The following is a 25,676-nucleotide window of genomic DNA, read 5'->3' as shown; positions in this document are numbered from 1 at the left end:
CGCTGCTTCAGATAGCCGACAAGATCGACTTAGGACTCTCAATTGGCAGGGTACCTCAAGGGATGTGGCCAATCGGCGCTTAATCCCTGTTCGGCCCCTGTAGGGGCTATAGCAGACTTTTTCATCTTTCCACTTTCTTTTGCCACTATTCGAGGTCCCAGGTCCGCCATTGCCTCTATTCATGTTGTTTTCGGAAGGATTATATTTATTTTATTTCTGCATTTTTCACAAAGTATATACAAGGTAACAAACAATATATATCATCATCAATAATATCATCATCATCATCATACCATCAATAATACTAATCATATCAAACACTAAATGAATTTGTATATAATCATATGATAATGTACCACTAACAAGATATTGTACAGGTGAGTAATAATCATACACAAAGAATTGGAAAATCACTGGCTATTCAATCGAATTATTACCAACAAAATGCAGGCCACCGTCATCTTAAGCTGAAGCTTGAATTTCTTGACGGCCTCTGAAATGCATAATATGGCTTATATTTCATTACTGAGGATGGCTCCTCAGTATCCAACTCCCTGGTCATCAGCAGACTGTTTCGGACCTTCCTTCTTGAGTGTCCCCCTTCTCACTCGCTTATCCCAGCCTGGAATCTCCCAGCAGTTTTTTGAGCCCTAGCTAAGACTCCCTTTGAACCTATGCATCGGGCCTCCCTTTAATACCTGGACCTGAAGACCGTATTTCTTATAGAAATTTCGTCTGATCAGCGTCGCAGCACTATCCATGTGTTGTAGGTTTACCCAGCTCATCTGCGCTGGGAAAACGCAGGCGTTCGCCTGGTCCCCAAGACCTCCTTTCTGGAAAAACAAACAAACAGACACTGCCTCATCAGGCCCCCTTGAGGTTTTCCTTCCAGCCATCTCCTCCTCTAGCCCTAAAATGGTATGTCAATCGCACCAACTCTCTTCGGTCATTTTCTAACCTGTTCGTTGTAATCACCTCTACTCATCACGCTGTTCCCAGAGCACTATCTCTCTAGGTGGTTAGTAGAGTGTATCAAATCAGCTGGCGAGGAAGAGCTTCAAAATTGGCCAGTTCCTGCACACGACTCTAGGTCCCTCAGTACCTCGTGGGCTCTCTTAAACGGACCCTCTATTGACCAAATCCAACAACCAGCCTTTTGGGCTTCCCAATATTCTCTCATTTTCTGTTACTTGAAAGATGTCGTGCAAAAAGCCTCTTTTGCAGCCGCGGCCCTCTGTGCTCCGCGTCCTGCTTCCTCTCGCCCTGGTCCCTCCAGCCAGGGTGGGAGTTCAGTCTTTTAAGTCTGGCCATCTCCCTGTCTCCTCCCTGGCAACCTGTTAAGGTCTGTGCTACTCTGCAGTTTAAAGGCAAAGGTAAGAATTAATCATGAGGCAAGTTAGAAGGATAAGGAATGATCATCTTATCTGTAAGAAATAAATTCTTACCTTTGCAGACTCTCCCTCCTCCCCCTTTGACCTTTGCCTAGGTTTTTGTTTTTCTTGCAAAAGGAAGAGGAAGAATGTCTGCTATCAGACAGCTTTTATAGGGCGATTATGGATGGATTCTGTGGCTACATAGGACACGTCAGGAGTAGGGCTTTCTTACTTTCTGTTCTTTCCCTTTGCAAGACGGAGGGCAACATTTAAGGGAAATGCAGATAAAGGCACAGGTAAGAATTTATCTCTGACAGATAAGATGATCATTCCTAATACACATTGTAGATGGATGTAACAGCCAGCTTTTGTCAAGGCAGCACTCATTTAAGTTGAAATCCCCCCTCTCTCTCTCTCTCTCTCCGATTAGACAATAGCGTTCATATAGGAACTAATATTTTAAATGGTATCAATTTTCTTTTTAGTTAGCAATGTTCGAGTAATACAGATGTCGCGAATACTATATGTAGGTAACATTTGCTTTTGTGTAGATACGTAACAGAGTTTTCTTTTTTGCTTTTTGTTTGTTTTTATGTTAGATTTCTTTGTTTTTGGGGTTTTTTTTTCTGCTGTGCATAAAATGACACATGCTCGTCTGTTGCGACAAGGATTGTCGCCCCCGGATCGGGGCGACAATCCTTGACGGAGTTGGCGTCAAAGATTGTCGCCCCGTCAAGGATTGTCGTCTGGCGACAATCTTTGACGCTTGTGCAGTTCCCAATTTTTTACCTCAATGGCGACAATCTATGATGGCAAAAAAAAAAAATTGTTGCGACAAGGATTGTCGCCCCGTCAAAGATTGTCGCCCCCGGCTCGGGGTGGTTGCTCCGGTGTTATGCTTTGGTGGGATGGGTATGACTGGTAAGTTATGCGTATGTGTGTGTGTGTGTGTTTGTTGGGGGCTGCATGGTATGTGCTGTGTATGATTTATAGGTGCGTACAATAAGTGACTTGTGTATGAGTTTCCGTATAGCTCTGTGTGTGTGCGTGTGTGTGTGTTTGGAGTATAATAATACAATATGTAGAAACTGTGCATGTGTGGTGGTTGTATAGTGGTAGTTGTTTGTTTTTCTGTGTGTATACGTGTGCCTGTATGCGTACGTGTGTATGTGGGTATAATTATAGTGGCGTATGTGTATATCAAAGGGTATGTGATGATGCGTGTTTGTGGGCGCAGTTTTGTGCCTGCATGAGTACCTGAGGGGTTTGGCGTTCGTCGGCTACGTAGGCCCTACGTATGTGTGTTGTGTGCGAGCGTTCGTGTGTCTACGTAAGGCCCCAGTCACATAATGCTCTGCGTCCGGCGTTACGTCCAAAAAAAGTCATTTTTTTCTGCAGACTCCCGCGGATCCCTTGCTGTCACTAGAAAATTTTTACAAAACATACGGGAAAAATATGCGGGCGATACGGACAGATACGACCAGATGCGAATATTTGCGTCCACTTGCGGATATTCTTACGAATTGGCACGTAATTCTGTTCTTTCAACTTGCATAAACTTCCGAATAGTTCGGAACACTTGCGGAGAGTTGCGACTATTTACGGAGAGTTGCGGATGTTTTCGGATAGTTACAGATTGTTACAGAATAACGAACCTTCGCAATAACGAAATGTAACCCCCCCCCCACACACACACACAAACCCGAATCGATACCGCCTTCCTTCCTGATGAAACGACTTCCCAATGTGACATGACTGGACCGTATGCATAAAAGCAGCATCCGCCCGCACGCAAGCACCACTCCGAATTCATATACAAATCCGTCAAACAAACTCATCAAAGTCAAAGCTGCTGATAAAATCAATATAACGTTTATGCCAGCAACAGCTTATCCCTCCCCACGCGCAGCCAAAACACATACGCTGACATAATAAACTCATTCTTCCATCATATACACTAACACACACACACGCACACACACACACACACGCACAAACGGACACTAAATTATCATGTGCGCGCGCACATACACACTTCCTTGAAACCTCACTATGACTTTTTACATGGCATGTTTGCATGGATGTAGCCATGTAAGTTATGTGTTGGTATTTCAATGACTATGTCAAGAACGATATTACCCAGCAAAATGTGCTTCGAGGGCGGGCGACAATCTTTGACGCCAACTCCGTCAAGGATTGTCGCCCCCGAGCCGGGGCGACAATCCTTGTCGCAACACTCGTCTTTACTTCGCATTCTCAAGAATAAAAATTACTGTTTATTTAAGTCAATCATATCTGTTTACATGGATTTTCACAGTTCAACTATTACTCAATAGCTTTGTTCAATTGACTTTGTATTATATTCTTGTAAGAAAACGGAATGCAGAAATGAGGTCGATTCAAATCGATTAATCAAATCTTTCCATTTATGAATATAGAAAATACAATATACGCATCCATTCTACTAAATGACAATTATCCAACGTTAAACTCCCAAATAATATCCTAGAGTTGCAGTCACGGTAAAATGATAAAGCCCCTAATATCATAGTGCGTTACTTTCGAAGATCCAAAAGAATTGTAGCTTCCTGTTCCCCTCCTGATATTTCTCTATATCGACCTCATTTTCTCCTCTTACCATTGCAACCCGAACTGCAGGCTGCTTGTCCATGACTTGTAATCAGCAGTACACAAGGGAACACATTAATGTATTCTTTCAATGTTCTTAGTGAATAAGTAAGAGGAGAGCGTCATACAGTGCTTTTCTGAGAACGAACATTTTATTATGTTTAAATACCGTTTCATGTCATTTACTGGAGGAGGTCATCGAATGAAATACTGTTGAATACCTCAGAACATCAAGATAGACCAAACCGGCTCTTGAAACGTCCCCAAGCTTTTCACAAAAAAAAAATCCTGCTTATTTATAGGTCCTATGCAAAACTGTCCATTACGAACATGGGAGCAGCATACGCTCAAAGGTTAATGCTTGACCTAGATCATGCACAGTGAACAATGATGTTTTATTTCCATCATGCATATACATTTCTGACGTGGGTCAATCTCGAAATAGCTGTTATCTGATCCCTGTAAGATTTTATAGTCGAGTTGTTTTGTTACTTGTTAGTTAAGTTAATGCATATACGTTAGACAAAAGAAATGTGCTTTTATACCCAGCCAAAATCCCGCAGCCAGAATTAGAAGCCCTATCCTTCCCTACTGCCGTCTTGTCACTCGTGCAACATAACCTAGAACCGACACACTGCTCCACGAATTCGTTTAAAAATTAATGCCTATCTAACAAAACAAAACAAACTTTTTTTTTCTTGCATCTCTGTGTCAGTCCTGTCTACGCAATTAATAACAAGTGTATTTGACAATAACTCTATTCATAATTTTGAACTATCGGCCGTGTGTGTTTTAGACCGCACCGGATATGAGCACACCTTATTCATTCATTATTTCAATGAACGCTTTGTCAAAGGGCGCTGCCGCCGCACCGCCCCGTAACTTGATCAAAGGCTTTCTCTTCTGAGAGTCTACAAAGTAGGCGAAACAAATGCTTCTTCAGTTCAATAATTGCTCGGTTTATTTTACTGAATTTTGAAATGTATTTACAGCATTGAAATAAAAATGGTGATTAACAAACATTGACAAAACCGTTGCCAATTAAGAAATACATTGCTTGAATGCCATCGCTAACTCCGGTAGATTCTTGGGATGAGATGACCTGTTGAAGTCTCTCCCCCTGGGTCCTAGTTACGTCTAACTCGAGTACCCCCTTAGGCGAAGTCCCCTCGATCCCTCTCTAGGTTGTTTAGACTCTTTAGTCCGATTCAGTTGGAGCTTACTCCAATATTAAACTCCTTGCTCCAACATTAAACGCCCTGTCAATTACAATGAGTGGCATACACTCATAAGTCCAGTAATTTTAACGAAACACTATTATACAATTGCTCAATTAAAGTGTTCCTTTATGACTGAAACACCTACATTTCATGAGTTTAATAAGCCAGATTTTGGCTTGTATGTTTACAACAACAAATCTCTCAACGCTGGGTCAGCTAGCAAGGATTAACTGTCATGGAAACTGTGTTCCCAGTTGTGACCCTAGGTCACTGGTGCAATAAATCTTTATGGTCTTTTAGCTCAGTATTCTGAAATGGCTTGTAGTAGTACTGGCTAAACTATTTAACATTTCCTCACTCTTACACTGATGCATGTAACAAACTACAGTGAGTCATAATGACATAACAATGATATTATATCTTGACTCTCCGTCTCCTTATTAAGGCTTACCTAATTACATAAAAATTACTATGAGAAAGATTGGTTAACTTACTAGTTTTGTTGGCATTTCTCCCCTTTCTGCGCAAGCTACTCTCTCCCTGGCCCCTGTCGCAACCTCCTTCGGGTTGATAAGAGATTTCCTCTGCTTAGAATGAATGTGGCCTTTTGCCACCACCACTTTCTCCTCGTTCCGAATTCATCTATCAAAGGGCAGACCAGTATGTCGGCGACACTGTTGTACACCGAACCCTCCCGACGAACTGGATACACACGTACTGATTTCACAAACAATTTTGTGCTTTGGTCTGAAGAATTTTGAGTTTTACATCCCGGTTTTGTTCTCCAAAATTTCCTTCTTAACTACACTTGTCTATGTAGGACCAATCATTGAATGTTAATTTATCAAACAACTTATCTTATTGGAGGAGGGGGTGAAAGGGTTCACAAAACTTCCTACCAATTGGTCAAAATGGACACACCCCTAAGAGTGACTTTTCCTTAATTTCAAAGAATTGTTTTTGAACATGGTTTCCAAATAAGGAGGATATTCCTCCGACGTTAGCTGACCACTACAGCAAGGTGTGGCTACCAGTTTCTTAACTTTAAATGCCTCCTCTGGGCTGTCCTCCCACTGGTGGACATTTGGCAGGTTTACGACCCTCGCTCCTGGTAGCGGTATCCACTTGGTGTGAGTCACCCTCTCCCTTTATGTTACGCTTTATTTCACTCGTGCCCCTGACGTAATGATGGGCTGAGGGGTTACTGCCCTCTTGCTTCCTGTGCAGTGTATACTCATATTAATGGATGCCTTGCACATAAACATAAATTTGATGTAAAAGGGCTGATGAGAGTATCAGTAAAACTTTCACATGGACAATATAATTTACCATGTCGTGACACGCTTTGACAAACTCGTAGACTAGAAAAACATAAAGACCGTTTCTACGTTGTCTTAACATTTATCTTTTTTGATGGATAGGGGCTTACGGTGTCCAAAGCCAAAATACTCGCAGACGTGGATTCCAAAAGTCATGACACAGTAACTAGGCCTAATGCATCTCATCGGCTCTACTTATAAGCCAGTTACAAAAAAAAAATGACCCTCACCTTAACTCTTACTCATTATTGACACTAGGCATGACATTTTTTAATCTTTAAAGCAAATATGTATGACATAAATCGTAACAAGAAAGGTTCGTGGTCCTTGAAGCTATTTAAGTGTACAACTCATGGCGAGGGAGTGTTTACAGAGAGAGTGCTTACTTATATTGCATTACTATTTGCACATTCGCTATAACTCTAATATTGGCGGTAAGGATTCGTGTATACTAAACTTTCTGGTTTATTAAATCCCCTCAGGTGATTTATTGGCGTTAGCAATGTAATGTTACGACCAAAATCACATTGAAAATGATCGCACAAATAAACTCTGAATTAATGTTCAGACGGTAGATTCATAACAATATTAGCACTACATTAACTTACATATACTAGGTGTTTCAAAAAACATTTCCCCCTTTTGATCATTAATAGTTCAAAAACTATTCATCCGGAAAAAAAAATGTCATTGATATGAGTAATAGCTGAATAGTGTACAATTTTGTTGGAGGTGATTTGAACGTGAAAGCATAAATCAGTTTCATTAAATCTAAGATTGATTTTGAAGTAAGGTTTCAGATTTTGGTCAAATTTTAACCCTCTGTACAAAAATTGAACTTTGCACAGGAACCAATGATGTGTATGTGAGTGTGTGCTGACAATGGCCCTGAACAATGGATATGCCTGAATCACCTGTTGACTAGGCGTCAGTCTCGCGCTCCCAGGCACATGAATGCCTAATCATTAATTCATGTGGATTGCCCTAGGCACTGCTAGTCTGAATTCATGCACGGTAAAGGGTAAAATGCATCGCACATGGATAATAGTCTGACAAATTTGTCGCTTTTTCGATGAAAAGAGATCATTTTTGGTAAAGAGTTCAGCAGCATTTTTCATTGGAGCGATTTGTTTCACAGCAGATTTATGTAAGGCTCCATATACACAAGTGTATGAAGAACTATCAAGAACTATCAGAATATTGAAGTTCTGTTATCTTCACTAAAATATCATTGCTCAATTATAGGCATTTCGGAAACCTGGCTTAATGCTAAATCTCCACCCCTTTTTGCACTTGATGGTTACAAGATGATTCGCAAAGACAGGTTGAATGGTAGGGGAGGAGGAGTTTTAATATACGTATCAGAAAATTTATCGTTTAAGCCGAGAAATGATCTCTCTTTTCAAAGTGCAACTGCTGAATGTTTATGTATTGAGGTTGTTCCCCACAAGGGAAAGAATTTCATTGTATGTATCTTGTATAGACCACCTAGCACTGATGTGGTCAACTTTCTCAATGATCTAGAGTCATTCATGTCAACTCTTAATTCAAGTGATAAGTCTGTTTGTTTAATGGGCGATTTCAATATTGATCTGCTTTCAAACAGCCCTAACTCGATCCGCTTTCGGAGTATTCTTGATTCCAATGCGCTTTCTGTAATGATAGATAAACCAACCAGAATCAATGGTCTCTCATCATCATTATTAGACAATGTCTTTGTAAAAGCTCCAAGAACCCTTTCACAGTCCGGTTTATTTTACTCTGAAATTTCTGATCATTTACCTGTGTTTTGCATACTTTATGGTTACCAGTCTCATGCGAATGGGCCAGTGAGAAACGATAAGAAGAGAAAGATTACTGACGAAAAGGTGTCTGGTCTGCAAGCCAGCTTGCTGTCTGAAGATTGGGATGATGTTCTTGCTTGTGAAAATACTGAGACGGCTTTTGATATTTTTTGGGAGAAATTCTACAGGCATTTTGATAAGCACATTCTGTATGAAAAGCCAAAACCTATGGAACAGGGATTGCATCCTTGGATTACTAGTGGTATACTCCGATCAATAAAAAGAAGAAATGCTCTCTATAAAAGAAGTATAAAGAAACCATCTCTGGAAAACATTGAAAAATACAAAAAAATATCGGAGTAGATTGACATCAATTATTCGATCCTCTCGTAAACTGTTTTACTCTACACAATTTGAAAAAACTACAGGCAACATTGCCTCCACTTGGATGGTCACAAAGGGCGTTTTAGGCAATCAAGACAATACTTCTGCCCCAGAGAAAATCTTAGAAAATGGACAAGAAATTACTTCTCCTGATGACATTGCAAACTCTTTCAATACCTATTTTGCAAATGTTTGACCTAACCAGGCTAAAAAGATAGATAGGAATTGCTTGAATTTTAGGGAATATCTGAAAGGCCCTTCAGAATTTTCAGTCTTCTTGCAGCCTACTGACTGCATTGAAATTCTTGAAATAGTTACTGCATTCAAATCTAGTCACTCTTGTAGACATGATGAAATAGGTACAAATTTATTGAAACAAATCATTGGCTCAATCATCACCCCACTTGTTCATATTTGTAATCTCTCTCTGGTGACTGGAGTATTTCCTTCCTCATTTAAGTTAGCCAAAGTAATCCCTATCCACAAAAAATATGACAGAATGTTAATCTTGAATTACAGACCAATTTCAATTTTACCTGCCTTTTCTAAAATCTTAGAGAGAATTGTATATAACAGGCTCTATGATTTCTTGTAGAAACATAAATCTCTAAATCCTGAACAGTATGGATTTCGGAGGTCTCATTCAACTGACCATGCCCTTTTGAAATTTTATGATTGTGTCTCTAGTGCTCTAGCTGCACGCGAGCATGTTATTGGTGTGTTTATGGATCTTAGTAAGGCATTTGACACACTTGACCATTCGATCCTCCTGTCTAAGCTCTGTCACTATGGTGTAAGGGGTGTGGCTTATCAGTGGTTTTCTAGCTACTTGTCAATGAGAAGACAGTTTACTCATTGCAACTCTGTTAATTCTGACATTCTGTATCTGAAATGTGGTGTTCCACAGGGATCCATTCTAGGCCCACTTTTATTTCTCATCTATATAAACGACATTTGTGATGTTTCAACAATCTTGACCTACACCTTATTTGCTGATGATACCAGTGTTTTCTTATCTCATCGTGATGTTCGAACCCTTAACTCACTATTAACTCAGAATTACCAAAGCTAACATCATGGTTCAGAAGTAACATACTATCTCTGAATGTGCAGAAGACTAATTTCATTCACTTTAAAGGGAGGAAATTGCTCAGGTGCTCAACAAATTAGTGTCAATCTAGATGGTACCCGCATTGAAAGGAAAACATGTACAAAGTTCCTTGGCGTATATATTAATGATAAACTTAATTGGAGTGACCATGTGAATCATATCGCTACACCGATATCCCGCAATATTGGTGTATTATATAAAGTAAAAAGTTTTGTTTCTGACAAAGTGCTTTTGATGTTATATTACACTCTTATCTTACCTTATATTTCGTATTGTAATATTCTGTGGGCAACGTCAAAGAGTTTGACAGATAATATCCTTTTGTTGCAAAAGAAAGCTGTTCGCATATGTACAGGGTCTGGTTTCCTAGAACATGCAGACCCATTGTTCTTGAAGTTAAAATGTTTAAAAGTAGATGATATACATTTCCTACAGACTGCCCTCTTCATGTTTGGTTCTAAGCAAGACCTATTACCTGTCTCTTTTTCGACAATGTTTCAACTCAACAGTGCAGTTCACTCGTATCCCACGAGACAAGCATCAGATATACATTTAGTGAACCCTGGTACTGCACTAGCCTATAAATCAGTCAGACATAGCGGTCCTGATGTCTGGAATGCGCTACCTCAGCATGTTCGTAATTTACAAACAATAGTTACTTTCAAAAGGTCGATCAAACATATTCTATTATCAGCTTCACGCTGAACTCCTGGGGCCTGTCTTATAAAGACTTGTGATAGAAATCAATCACAAGTTTTGTGTGTGCTGCAATGCAAGTTGCGATTGATTTGGGGACTTGTGATTGATTTGAAGGCTTTATAAGACGGGGCCCTGGATACTATTAACTATTAAACTTGCTATGATCATATATTTCCCGTGAAATCGACATTTGAATGGGATTTATGAAAAATTTAATCAATTTAATCAGTATAATTTGCTTATAATTTGCTTATAATGACTTGACTTGACCCCCAACTTTTTCTTGCTCTCTCTTGTCAATGTCCGACAGGACAAATAGGCACCACACATGCATTTCTTCTTTCCCCCTCATGTTCCCATGCTCTTTTTGTAAATACCCCCCCCCCAACTCCTATCAAGTATCATTTAAACTATTTGCAAGCATATAGATTGTGTGCACTGGGGTTGCAACGATTTTCAAGCTTTAAGCTTATGTTGCAATTTCTTTGCGTGTTCGTTACCTTGAATAATGTAGCTCTCTTAGTGGAGTTGTATACTATCCTGTAACTGCTTCTTATCAATGTATACTTATTGTATATATTCTGTCTTGGCTATATGAGATGTACTTGCATACAATTGTATGCATTCCTATTTTGTGAACACGCATGAAATCTGGAATAAATAAATAAATAAATAAATAATTGATTTTCTTTGCTTCCTGTCACCATGTTTACGACAGAACAGAAGGTATTCATTATAATTTCGTTTTTTCAGAAGTAGGGAGAGCACTGTCGCGACTAAACGACAGTATCGGCAGGCGTTTGACTTTACAGAGATACTGCCAGAGCCTGAATAAAGACTAGTTGTGATAGTGGAATTTCTCATGAATAAATGATGAAGCATTCAAACCCTGGCCATTGTTCAGGACCACTGTCAGATTGTTAACCACACACTCCCATTCACACCCATTGACCCCTGCGCAAAGTGAAAGTTTTGTACAGAGGGTTGAAAATAGAGCAAAATCTGGAACCTAACTGTGAAATTAATCATGGATTTCCTGAAACTGATTTATGCTTTCATATTTAAACACCTTCAACAAAATTGTACACTATTCAGCTATCACACATATCAATGACAGTTTTTTTAATTATTAAGAATCAAAAGTGGGAAATGTTTTTTTGAAACACCAAGTAGTTCCCTATTCAAGTTAAAAAGTAGTACTGACTGATTTTGACGTAATCCCAAGGAAATTTCCGGAAAAAAAGATGCTCGATGCACGGATGCATGATCCTCGATGTACGGATGAATGGTCCGCTCAGATGTAAGTCAATGAACTCAGCTTAGGTTACACGATCCAAAGTATAAATCCACGGGTGATACATGCAGAATCCGGGGGTCGGATGAGCCGACAAACGGAATTTGGGGGCCCTGTTTTCAAGCAAATCCAACAAAGATTTGACGTTGATCTGGGTAATCTTATCAAAGGCTGGTAGCCCCCCGATATCTGTAATCTGTACATCTGATTGTGATTGGAGGGTGATCTGAGACTGACCCGACAATCGCAGAACACCAGTCCAATTCAATCGGTCAGTAATCGGAGTGTGATTAGACTCAGACCAGATACTGGGCTGATTGGCGCCAAAATCGGCAATTGCGTTTAGAAGCGGGTCAAAGAGACTTTTCAAAATAGTTCATTGAAGTGAAATGCCAATTCCATGTATTTCTGTAGTCTTTAGGTAATTGCTTTTTACTTTAGTTTCGTAAACGCAACTGTACATCCCAATAATACTGAGGGAGCCCTGGGTCTCGACAGCAGCATTAGGGGTGATGGGGACTGGAGTATCCTCCGTTGCTGAAGCCTCTGAAGCCGTAGGCGTAGAAGTGATAAGAACGATAGTCCATTGGCACTGGAGGTGGAGCTGCTAGCACTTCAAGATTAATAAATCCAAATGTAGGATCCAACTTGGAGGAGTCTGCGCCTCTGCGCCTTTGAATGTTTCTGTGACAGATATATGGCGCCATACAAATGCTGTGGATCATCATCATCATCATGTACACGTGGATTAAGTCAATGCAACATTGTTAGTAGAACACATCGGTGAAATTATTTTGAGGAAAGATGGTCAATCCATTGAAACTTATGAATCTGCACAGTTTCTGTGCTGCTATCGCTGGATGAGAATTCTACAACAGTGTATGGCGTCACTTAAAATGGTGAACGACAAAAAAACGGGAAATATTAAAAAAAATCAACATATTTTCACTTTTCTGCCATTTTTTATCACTTTATTTACCTCACTCAGAAAACATAGGGATATTTTTGTTTTGGGGTTGTTTTTTTTTTGGCATATTTTACTAACCAGTCGAGGGAATGTAGACTTTCACAGAAAAAAACAAGTTTAATTTTATGGAATTCGTTTTACCTTTTTCTATACGTGATGTCACAAAATGCTGTAGTCTTCTTAACCAGCAGTAGCGGCACAAAAATTGACAGTTTATAAGTTGTCAACGGATCGTCCGATTTTAGTCAAACTTTCGCTGATGGGTTTTACTAGTATTGCTATATTCACTCAATTCACATGTTTTAAAAAGGTATTGCAAATTTACTTAATTTGATTACTAAATTTACTGTTTCGATTTAAAAAAAAAAAATAACATTACAAACATAGCAGTTTCAGAGAGCGCTTCCTCGCCAAAACCGGAATACGGCTTCCGATCTAATCTTATGCAGAGACGTCATAAATAGGAAACAACACAGCTTGCATGCATCGACCGACCTAAATATGTATACACCGTCCATGTGAAATCGCACATGAAAGATGTTACTGGAAAGATTATTGTTTGGCAAATTAATGCAGTTTTAGTGTGATATGTTCCGATTTCTATAGTAGGTTTAGGGAATTATAGTTTTCGAAAGGTACCACCATGCCAGTTTCATATGTTAAACCACGAACAATGAAGAAAAATTCTGACGTGTTCTGACAGTGCAACCCGACGAGCGTGGCCGGGTTCGTCTCGTGCGGAATGCAAGTATCTGCGTATGGCCACACATTCTTTGGTATGCTCGGAGCACTTCAACGATGAATGTAAAAAGTATTGATAAATCTGTGACCATGAAGAAGAAATGGGTTTCCTGTGTCGATTTAAGTTAAACTATTTTCAATAACAACAATCAATTAAAGCACCAACAATCGCATGTTCTACATAACGAACACTTTTCATCGCCAAGCCCGGTTCTGGCACTAACTATCTGGTACGAGTAGGCCGGTAGTAGTGGAGTGCTGCGGTACGCTCTGGTGCAGCTTCATACTCAACGGCAGCTGAGCCTGATGAGGCCGACTATTTAACAAGAACGTAAGTTCCGGTTTCACAGGAGCACATACTCAACAGAAAAACAAAAAGCAAGGGTATGTCCGCCTATAGAATCATGGTATCTGTCTCATCTACTTAGGTTTCTAGATAGAGACATATCCTATCGCATCAATTTGCCATGATAGTTTGGTCCACTACTTATTACGCCGGTCAGTAAATTTTCAGCTAAAAACGCCCTAAACAGAGCATTTCAGCCTTACTGAATCAGCTCTAGTGGAAGATCTAGGCCTAATCTATTCATAATTGATGTTTGGCTTACCGATTTTATGAATTAATAAAAGAAAAAAATATATTTCTTGCACAAGTCTCTTAGCTGCCTTCCAAAAAAACACAGCACCATTCAATATACAACTGCTGTGTGCCACACTGCCACTGCGGTATAGCCTGAGGACTACGTTGTACGTTGATACACAAAGCGACGTTCATATCAGCTGCTAGCTGCTATCAGCTGTGCGTCACGGTGTTGGGACGACGCACAGCTGATAGCACCAACACTACGTTCACAGCCATGTTCACAGCAGCACCTGCATTGAAGTGTGCTGTGCTTTTGGAAGGCAGCTGAGAGACTTGTGCAAGAGAAACTTTTTTTTTCGAATTAATTCATAAAGTCGGTAGGGCAAACATCATTCAGGAATAGATTAGGCCAAGATCTTCCACTAGAGCTTATTCAGTAAGGCTGAAATGCCCTTTTCATGGCGTTTTTAGCTGAAAATTTACTGACTGCCGTGATACTAGTTGTGGATCATACTATAGAATCGTAGTGCCCAAGTGATACGAAAGGATTTGTCTCTACTATCCTGGGCTGGCCATGTTTCTACAATTCCAACGTTAGATTAGAAACCCAAAGAGAAGAGACAGCTAACATCGGTGTATAAGCCTACATACCCTTACTTTTTTTCTCTTTTGAGATATATGCTCCTCTGAAACTGGAACCTACGTTCTTGTTGAAGAGTCAGCCTCATCAGGCTCAGCTGCAGTTGAGCATGAAGCTGTTACCAGGGCGTACCGCAGCACTGGAACATCAAAAGTAGAACCGCGCTCGGCGATGAAAAGAGTTCGTTGCGTAGAACGTGCGATTGTTGGTGCTTTAATTCGTCGCTTGTTGTACTAGTAACTGAAAAAAAAAGTTGTAACTTAAATCGTCAAGAGAAACCCATCTCCTTTTCATGGCCACAGATTAATCAATACATTCATCTTTGAAGTGTTCCGAGCAGCTTGGCATTTCGCATGACACAAAGTCGGCCGTGCTTGTCTGGTTGCACTGTCAATTTGAAGAAAAAAAAAGAATCCAGAACACGTCTGAAATTTTCTGCCTTGTTCCTAGTTTAATATCGAAGGCAATAATTTCCTAAACGTAATGTGTAAATCGGAACACATCATACTAAAACTGCTTTAATTTGCCAAAAACTAATCCTGTCAGTAACATCTTTCATATACGATTTGCACGGATAGTGTATACACATTTAGCTCGGTCGATGCGGGCAAGCTGTGTTGTTTCCTACTCGTCTCTGCATATCATTATAAATTTTCCGATTTGGGAGAGGAAACTGAAACGCCCTCTGAAACTGCTGTTATTTCTTCATAATTATATATAGTGGAAAACAAATGTTTCATACTCAATCTAGATAGTTTATCTTTCGACAAATTGAAACAGTTTGAAATCTTATTTGTACTTGCACTCCCTCTTTAAGGTCAGAAGCCATATCAAAACGCCGAACAGGGCTGGGTCGTCCCAATCTTCACAACGAGTATGAAGCTAACGCCCCCATTCCACAAAGATTTCTCTCATCGGTCACTCATCGGATGCAAAAGTTATCGCTTCCGGCCACCCATCGAAGTATATCGGATCGCAGTCCGATGAATCCGACTTGTGTTGGTCGACTATCAGGTGAGTGTCAGACATGTCGCGCGTTACCGTCGTCGGACGATCTTGCCTTATCGGATCACCGACCGACATGTCTGACACTCACCTGATAGTCGACCAACTAAGTCGGATTCATCGGACTGCGATCTAATACTCTGCAGTGTGTGGCTGGAAGCAACAAACTTTGCTTACGATGAGTGACCGATGAGAGGGGGGTCTCTGTGGGATGGGGTATATTGGTAATTGTCCGAAGAAAAAAAGTCTACCAAGCGCCAGTATTGGCTGACCGTGGGATCACCCTGAATTTATTGACCGTTGGCCTTCAGATGTCACTAGCTTTATACGATGAGTGTGGAGCATAGGCGTACCCAGGATTTTTTAGAGGGGGTGTTTAAGATTAGATCTATTCTTCATTTTAACTGAAAATAATTGATTGACAGGAGAAGCGGGAACGCTTTGGAAGTGTGGTGGAGGGAGGGGGTGGGAAGCGGGAAGAAGCTCAAAGGAGTTTTGCGGATGAGCCTGAAAAATGGTAATAATAACGATGATAATAATGACAATAACAATTATGATAATATGAATTCAATCAATTCATCGTTTATTGTCCATATACATATGGAAAATAAACCATGTGTATTTTCGTGTGTGTGTTTGTGGGTATATGTGTGTGTGTGTGTGTGTGTGCGTGCGCGTGTATCTGTCTGTCTGTCTGTCTGTCTGTCTGTCTGTCTGTCTGTCTAAAATAGCATGACAGTTTTCTGGCAGCTTTTTTTTTTTTTATTCAGAACTAAATAGGCTGTGGCACACACACACACACACACATATATGGACAATATGGACGATAAACGATGAATTGTTGAATTGATGATGTTCTCTTTACATGAAACTCAATGGAAATTACATATTCAGAGGATACAGAGACATGTAGACATAAAAATAAAACATGCAAATATACGAAAGTGACATTAACAGGATATAAGGAAATGTCAGATTTAATTATTTCATATCTATCTTAACTATTTCTGTCATTCTGTTTATTATTATTATTATTATTATTATTATTATTATTATTATCATTATTATTATTATCATCATAATTATTTCTATTATAATCATTATTATTATTATCAATCATTATCATTATTATTATTATTGTATTGTATTGTGTTCGTAGTGATCTCATCTGAAATTTCATTGTTAACTTTACTTCTCTTTTTTCACGGTATAGAAGTGTGATTTCGTCACCAAAATTCACTATAAGCCTATAAGATAATTCCATCACCTAGGCTATCAGCCGAATATAACTCTGTTTGGGCACTTCGCTTCCCGTCCGTAACCCATTCTGCGAGCGAGCGACCGACAAGAAACTTTATTTTCTTTAAAACGTAGATTCGTCATCAAAATACAATAATTGATTTTTATTAAGTACATGTTCATGCCGCATTCGAGGATAGTTACCCAAATATTATGATTATTCAGGCATCACGCTACTGGAAACCATCTTGTTCCTAGATTTTACGAGCGATAAAAAAATTGAAATTTTGTATACTGAGAACAGGTTCTAGTGTATTGTTTCTCCATTTTCATGATGGTGTATATTTTATCGGCATCTTCCGTTCTCATAATGGGTATAATAGGAATAGGCTATTGGTCACAGGCCATTATCCACTGAAATTCATCTATTTTAGGTCAACCTCCGCCCGACTCCTTGCAGTTATATTATATACTAAAATTCTTTAAGTAAAAGAATAATATGACATTAGATAGAGACACAAGAAACAAACCAATTCCCTTTCATAAGAATAGAAATATAACCTGCATTGCTTAAGATACTTAAAATGCGAGTGAGCGAAGGGAGCGAACGCTTCCGGGTATTTCTCTTCAACTTTCTTTTTGTTTGCTCTTCTTTCCTTTCTCTTTCCTTTCCTTTCTTTTCCTTTCCTACTTTCGTAAATGTTTTGTTGGGTTCTTTTACCAGCCAATTTGAGGGGACATGTGCCCCCCATGCCCCTTCCCGTAGTTATGCCAATGCGACTCATGGGCAATATGAACTAGAAGGGCCGTCGAAGGCGGCAAACCCACGCCTCTACAGTGCCAGAACCCTGTTGTTATGAAGGAAATTTATCTTCTTTTTCTTACGAGTTGAATTTTGCTTTTTTGTAAAACTTATAGATGTAATGTAGTATCCCAGGAAGTCACTGGGTTAAACATGGTTGGAGTGGTTGAAAGAGCCAAATTAAATGCAACTGATTGACAAATCGCCCTTCTCAACATGTATAAACACCGATTACTCAGTGTGTTTTGAGTAAGCCATGATATATAAAAGAAAAAAAATATCATGGGCTTTACATACTCGGATGGGAATCGAACAAACGACCTCCTGATTACTAGACAGGCGTCATATCCACTAGACTACCAAGCTTTCGCCCGATAGCCAGTGTTGGTCCGAATCCCTTAATAGCAGCTAGTACTGCATATTTCTATTCAAATTAATAACTCGACGCAAGAATCATTAATTTAAAAAGAGCCAAATTAATTCAGACATAATAGAATAATACAATAAGGCAACAGCTTGCCCAGGTAACCCACAATGCGTGTTTTTTTGTCTGTACCTTTCTTGCGGAGGCCACGTCCGCCACGTTTTTCTGAAAACGGAGGGAGTGGCAACCGCCGGAAGGGAGTACGTCAACGCACGTCGGCCGTACGGTTGCGCAAGGTGTAAGTACGTGGCCCGCACGTTGTTTACGTGCAAAAACGTGGGCAAAATTTGAGATCCGTACGTGGGGAGTACCGATTCCGTACGGATTTGGGAACACGCAGACACGTCTTGGCACTTTTAGTGCATAAGGATCTTCGCTTCGATTGATCGAGGCGCGTGCTCTCTACGGTCAACTCACTGACACCGGGCGTCTTTTATATTTTTTCCTAAAAGACGCACGGTGTCAATTCGTTGTGCGCTCGTTGGCTGTAGAGAGCACGCGCATCATCCATACGGGGAGTGAATCCGTAGCCCAAACACAGCCCGGACGCAGCAGAAGTTTCTCATGCAGTAGCCTAAAATTGCTACGTCGTGTCTGTGACCCCGTTTACAGTGCGGGGCCGAGCCCGGTCTCAATTGCGCGGCCGAGCCTCGCAATTTTGTCCGTTTACACTGCTGGGCTCGGCCGCGCTTTTGATTCAAACCTTTCATTATTTGGTCGTAGTGGCGCTCTGCCTGTAAACTAACGCAATTTGGTATTGTCTGGTTTTCAGACCCTTTGCCAACTGAATTCCGTGGCGACGAAATCGCCGTACGGGCAAAGGCTTTGCCGAAGGAAAAAATCCTTTGCAGGACAAAAACCACCTTAAACTATACTAGTTTTCGACGTTGAGGGAGTTAATATCCTGAATAGCGAAATAGTACAGGCAGAGGGTTTGGAAGCCAGACTAAAATTGGCCGCGCATTTGGCCCAGTTTGCGTTTACACTGAGAAAAGGCCGGGCTCGGCCGCGGCTCGGTCTTCCAGAGCGAGGTCAAATGCGAGGCCAATTTTGGCCCCGCATTTGGCCTTTTGCGCGTTTACACTGAAGCGGGGCTGGGCCGAGCCGCGGCCGAGCCGCGGCCGAGCCTCGCACTGTAAACGGGGTCCGAGAGCTCCCAAATCCGTACGGAGTCAGTGCGTTGTTCGCTCGTCGGCCGTAAAGAGCACGCGCGTCATGCAACTCGAACGCAGCACAAGTTCCTCATGCACTAAAAGTGCTACGTCCTGTCTGCGTGCTCCAAAATCCGAACTAGTGTTATAGTTCCGTGCCGCGGCCTAAGCGATTGACACTAGATTCAGCGGGTTTGCAGCATTGTTATCGGCTGCAGAATCAATGTCACATATATTATGAAACAGCTTCTTGCTAGATGATAGCTAGACGGTATTGACTATAGGGTGTGAAAGGTTTTGATTAATGTTACAATACAAAACCACAGATGAGGTTTACATGGTATTCACAGGTGTTATAAATAACTGCCTGTTACACGACAGCTGGACAGCAAGCCTGTTAAGAGTACAGATTTAGCATTAATTTATGCAGTTATACAAGGTGCTCTTTTATGAATTAATTGTCACCTCCATGCTTTAAGGTAAATTCTGATAAATTGTTCCTGTAGCTGGAAAATAGGATAAATAGAGGAATGATTTAGTCAATCAGGGACAAGCAGCGCTATGGAGTAGCGCTATCTACAAGTTGACTCCTACCCGTAGGAAAATGCTCCTTTCTCATAACATGGGGTCAAAACTTCAAGGCAAAAAAGAATGGGTGAGCGGTCAAGCAGTCATCACCAAAAGTTAATTACTTGTTCCCTGTCATTATCCGAACATTCCCTAAAATTGGTGCAAAGCTGTGTCCCCGTTATGCCCCAGTCACATATAAACACGGATGCTCAAGGATCTACACGGTGATCCGGAGACGTCCGGGAAGACCCGGGGAGATCCGGGATTCTGGTATGACTGTACACACGGTATCAACACGGCAGCTACACGCATAAGGCCGGAAGAGCGCGGCGTCTACATGGACAAACATGGCATCTACACGGATCAACACGGCAGCTACACGGCAGCCACACGGACCACCCCGGATTGCTCTGCCAACACGGCAATCCCTGGATGACGCCGGATGTTTTTGACCTCCAAAAGTTGCCGTGTTGGCCTCCCGGCGTCAACACGGATCTCTCCCCGATCAGATCCGGGGTGGTCCGGGGTGATCCGGGATGTCTATGTGACTGGGGCATTATCAAGCCAGCTTATACACAAACAAACAAACAAACAAACAAAAAACATCGTATATAAACAGAATCAGACCTCTAGTAAGTTAGCTTACCTTGAGATTCTGTGAAAACGGGAAAACGTGCTTTAGCTGCTTCCAGTAGGCTACTATACTGACTGTACTTGGTAGTTGACAGCATGCATTGTACACACATAATATTAATATCATGCATCATACACAATTTACGGTACCGCGTACGGTATAATACCGGTAAACGGTGATTATTATGCGCAATGTATCTTCGCAATTCGGTCAGAAAGCAAAGCAGGGATCGGGAATGTCTACTGTTTGCGCGTCAGCTTCGCGCGCGGTGCAGTAACGTAGTATTAACACGTACTGTACACGAGTTCTTTAGTGCGTATAATATTATGTAAGTCCATAATGTATCATCATCCACACAAACATTAAGATAAAACAAGGAAGAGAGAGAGAGAGAGAAAATAAACACAAAAGAAAGGAAAGGCGGAATTCAAAACGGAAATAAAAGCGGTAAAGACAGCTTTTGTTTCATTTGTCAACATCTAAACATTGCTAAAGAGGGGTGTTGAACAGCTCAAACACCTCCCTTTTGCCCAAGGGAGGTGTTTGAACACCTCAAACACCCCCATTTTGGCAAAGGGGGGTGTTTGAACACCCAACACCCCCCCCCCCCCCGTACGCCATTGGTGTGGAGAGTGATCCCAGCACCGGCGTAAATCCGCAGCGAGGAGTGGGGGATGATCAGCGATAGTCATCACATGTAGCCGGTGCAACGGTGGGGTCCCCCACATTTTTGCAGAAGATATAGTGAGTGAGTGGATGTTTGTCCCCTCCCCCCCCCCACACACACACACACACGCACGCATGCACCTTTTTTTTTGCATAAGGCATAACATTGGAGAAAAGTGGCAGAAAATAAAATTGTAATATAGGCTAGATGTCTAATTCTGTTTATGTAATAATGTAGGAGATATTTTCTTATGATTATCTATCGGATTTCTCTATTGTCTTGATTAAAGTCAATTAGATCCCCAGGGGCGTCCATCCGTTTTGATAATGGGGGGGGGGCAAAAACTATGAAAATAATTATGTGCGAGGGAGTGGAGCGACCAAGAGGGGTAAGGGTATGGAAATGGGTTACCTTCTCCCGTATGACAAGCCTTTCTTACATTTAAAGTTAATTTCTGATATCTCGAATTCCATTTTGTGATATAAAAAAATCTAATTTCTGATATCAAGAATTCAATTTGTGATATCGAAAATGAAATTTGTGATATCACAAAGTGTAGCATATGAACTTAATTTGTGATATCAAGAAATCGAATATGTGATATCACGAAATCCATTCTTGATATCAGAAATTCAATTTGTGAAATCACTATTCGAATTCGTGATATAAAAAATTAAATTTGTGATATCATTGAATGAATTTGTGATATCAGAAATTCGAATTCTTGATATCAAAAGTAGGTTTCACGTGAAATACCAATGGTAATTCCTGATATCACAAAATGAATTTTTGATATCACAAATTCGAATTTGTGATATCCCTATTTTGAATTTGTGATATCAAGAATTCTTATTTGTAATATCAAAAGTGCGAAATTCTGATATCACAAATTTTATTTTGTGATATCACATTGAATTATTGATATCACAAATTCGAATATGTGATATCAGTTATTCACAGGGAATTCGAGCGTTAGTTTTGCGCTGAAATTCAACTGTGAATTCAAGCGTTAGTTGAGCGCAGAAATACACAGAGAATTCGAGCGTCAGTTCTGTGCAGAAAATCACAGTGAATTCGAGCATTAGTTTAGCGCAAAAATACAAAGGGAATTCGAGCGTTTGTTATGCGCCAGAATTCAACTGTGAATTCGAGCGTTAGTTGAGCGCAGAAATACACAGAGAATTCGAGCGTCAGTTCTGTGCAGAAAATCACAGTGAATTCGAGCATTAGTTTAGCGCAAAAATACAAAGGGAATTCGAGCGTTTGTTATGCGCCAGAATTCAACTGTGAATTCGAGCGTTAGTTGAGCGCAGAAATACACAGGGAATTCGAGCGTCAGTTCTGTGCAGAAAATCACAATGAATTAAAGCATTAGTTGTAAACCTGCCAAGTGTCCACCACTGGTGTCGGCTGGTGGTCAGGTAACGCAACGTGTTTCTCTTAAAGACATTTTCTCACTCCTCAAAAATCACTCCTCCAGAACAAAGGGGTGTATCCATTGAGACCAATAGTGTTGGGTATACAGTTTGCCTGCTCCAATATGTTTAAGATTTTGTAAAATAATTTAATGTGTAATCTGTTTTAGGCAAGTTTATTCAACAGCCAAAACCGGGGAGAACTAAACTGGCATGCACAAGCCCAAAAGTCTTCAGACCAGAGCAAGAAGAGTGAAGATATCCAGATCTTCTAAGGAGTTTGGTGCAGCAGTATGCATGGCAAACAAACAGAATTTGTAGTGAGAAGAAAGTAAAGGTACAAAGGATTTCAATTTTGTTAATCTGCGCTAATGAGAAATTTCTCTTATTAACTTGGAGGAGTTACAGGGGGAAGCCGGGAGAGAGTATCTTTCACAGACTTAAGAGAAACGCAAACAAGAGTTTTAAGTCAACCAGAGTCTGCCAAAGTCAATGGCGAGAAATGGAGAAAAATTGAGAATATATATGTGACTTTGAAATAATTGACAACACATCAATAATGGAATCTATTGCTAAACGATTTATTTTCATCGATTCTTCTAAAACTAATTCCAATCACTTTAAATGAGAGACGGATTGGCAAAACTCTTCATTTAGTTTTTTTTTTTTCGTTAACTAAAAGATGTTAACTGTAAAGAGAACACCTGAAGTTCCAACGGAATTTCTGCTCTAAACTAACGCTCGAATTCACAGAGTATTTCTGCGCTCAACTAACGCTCGAATTCACAGTTGAATTTCAGCGCAAAACTAATGCTCGAATTCCCTGTGTATTTCTGCGCTCAACTAACGCTCGAATTCACAGTTGAATTTCAGCGCAAAACTAACGCTCGAATTCCCTTTGTATTTCTGCGCTAAACTAACACTTCAATTCACAGTTGAATTCTAGCGCAGAACGAATGCTCGAATTCCCTGTGTATTTCTGCGCTCAACTAACGCTCGAATTCTCATTGGTTTTCTACACTGAACTGACGCTCGAATTCCCTGTGTATTTCTGCGCTCAACTAATTTTCGAATTCACAGTGGTTTTCTGCCCAAAACTAATTCTCGAAATCAAATGATTTTTTTATGCGAAAGATACGTGCTGAAATCTTATGTAAATTAATGATATCACAAATTGGAATTAGTGATATAACAAAATGTATTTCTTGATATCAAGAATGTGAATTCGTGATACCTCGAATTGACTTTGTGATATCGCAAATTAAATTTGTGATATCACTAATTCGATTTCGTGATATCAAAAATTGGTTTTACGTGAGAAACCAATGGGTATTTGTGATATCAAAAACTGAATTTGTGATATCACGAAATAGAATTCGTGATATCAGAAAATCTTTTTAGAAATTAAATTGGCTTGCCATAATCCCACAAGATTTTGCAATTTCAGACCTGTCGTTCAGAGATCTAGTGCAAACATTTGGTGAAATATTGGATATCGATTTTGTTGACAGAGAAACATCCATATTTAGGGAAATGTGCTGGAATAGTGTGTGGAAAGAGAATAGGCCCCTCCCACACGAGGGAGATTTCGCTTTTTCAGGCCTAAAACTCAGAGGTGTGTTGCAAACTTTTGGTGAGATATTCGATTTTTGTTTCTATTAAAAGAGTCTCATGGCCAGACCAACGAAGTTGAGCTTGGAGGATTTTGGCTTCAGTGCTTGATGTCCTGGCTCTGTCCAAGACTCTTGATTTGTGATGCGATCTTGCCATCGAATATGCATGATGGTCCGCAGAGAAGGCATGTGGAACTGTTCCAACTTTTTGGTATGCCTCCGGTACAGGGTCCACGTTTCGCTGCCAAAGAGCAGAGATGAGAGGAACACTACGTTGTACACCTTGAGTTTGGTTGAAAGGCGAATGTTCTTGTGTTGTAGGGCTTTCGTTCGTAGTCTTCCAAGTGCCGAGCTCGCCACCTATATTTTTGCTGCTATTTCATTGTCCAGAGTACCATTGCTGGAGAGCGTACCGCTACAGGTAATTGAAGTTTATGACATTTTCAAGCTTAGTGCCGTTAATTGTGATGCTTGGCTGGCAGGATGCACTGTTTGGTGCTGGCTGGAGGACTTCTGCCCTTCCAAGCCTGATTGTCAGGCCAAACAACTTGATGAGAACTTGTTGACGATCTCTTGTCGGTGGTTCTCTTCCTGTGCCATCAGAGCGCCATAATCCGCAAACAGAGCTTCGAGAATGAACCTCTCCAGCACCTTTGTCTTCGCAGCAAGGCGTCTCAGATCAAACAGCGATCCATCTAATTTGTACCTAATGTAGGTGCCGAGCTCAAGGTCACTGACAGCGTGGACTAGGACTTGTGCAAAGAAGAGGTCGAACAACATAGGGACAAGCACGCAATCTTGGTTTACACCATTGGAGATGTCAAATCTTTTCAGATGGTTCGCCATTTGACAGAACTTCACCAGTCATATTTTCGTGAAACAGTGATAAGTGTGGTGAACTTTGCTGGGCAGCCATGTTTCCTAAGAATTGTCCAGAGTGCTTCCCTGTTGACGCTATGTATCAAATGCCTTTGTTAAATCTATGAAGACAGCAAAGAGGCTCGTATTCTGTTCAATGCATTTTCCCTGGACCTGTCTCATAACAACACTATGACTGCATCGAAAACCACATTGTGTGTCAGGGAGGTTTCTCTCTGCGACTGTGGAGATCAACCTATTCAGAATGACACGGGCAAGAATTTTTCCAGCAATGAGCAGGGGATTGTGCCTCCATAGTTCCCGCAGTCTGCTCTGGAGCCTTTGTTTTTGTATAAGGCAACTATCGTGGCATCACGGAAGTCAGCTGACATTTTTTCTTCATCCCAGAAACTGGTGAGAACATTGTGGAATACCCCAAAGGCCTGGTCGCTGAATGCCTTGTACACCTCTGCAGGAATACCGTCCTGGCCAGATGCCTTTCGTGGATTCATCTGCTTGATGGCTTTCTTGACTTCGGCAATGGATGCGGGAACA

The 25,676-nt window shown here is 40.7% G+C and overlaps 1 protein-coding gene across 1 annotated transcript in view; it reads left to right on the top strand.

The window, feature by feature from the left end:
* Positions 1–25,676, top strand: part of LOC140231716 (speract receptor-like) — a 464,534-nt gene that overhangs the window by 350,494 nt on the left and 88,364 nt on the right. The gene's annotated exons all lie outside the window — the stretch shown is intronic.

Source organism: Diadema setosum, chromosome 8 (genome assembly GCF_964275005.1).
Source record: "Diadema setosum chromosome 8, eeDiaSeto1, whole genome shotgun sequence".
NCBI classification, from domain to species: Eukaryota; Metazoa; Echinodermata; class Echinoidea; order Diadematoida; family Diadematidae; genus Diadema; species Diadema setosum.
Note: the sequence above shows the minus strand (reverse complement) of the source record. Positions and strands in the feature narration are given on the sequence as shown.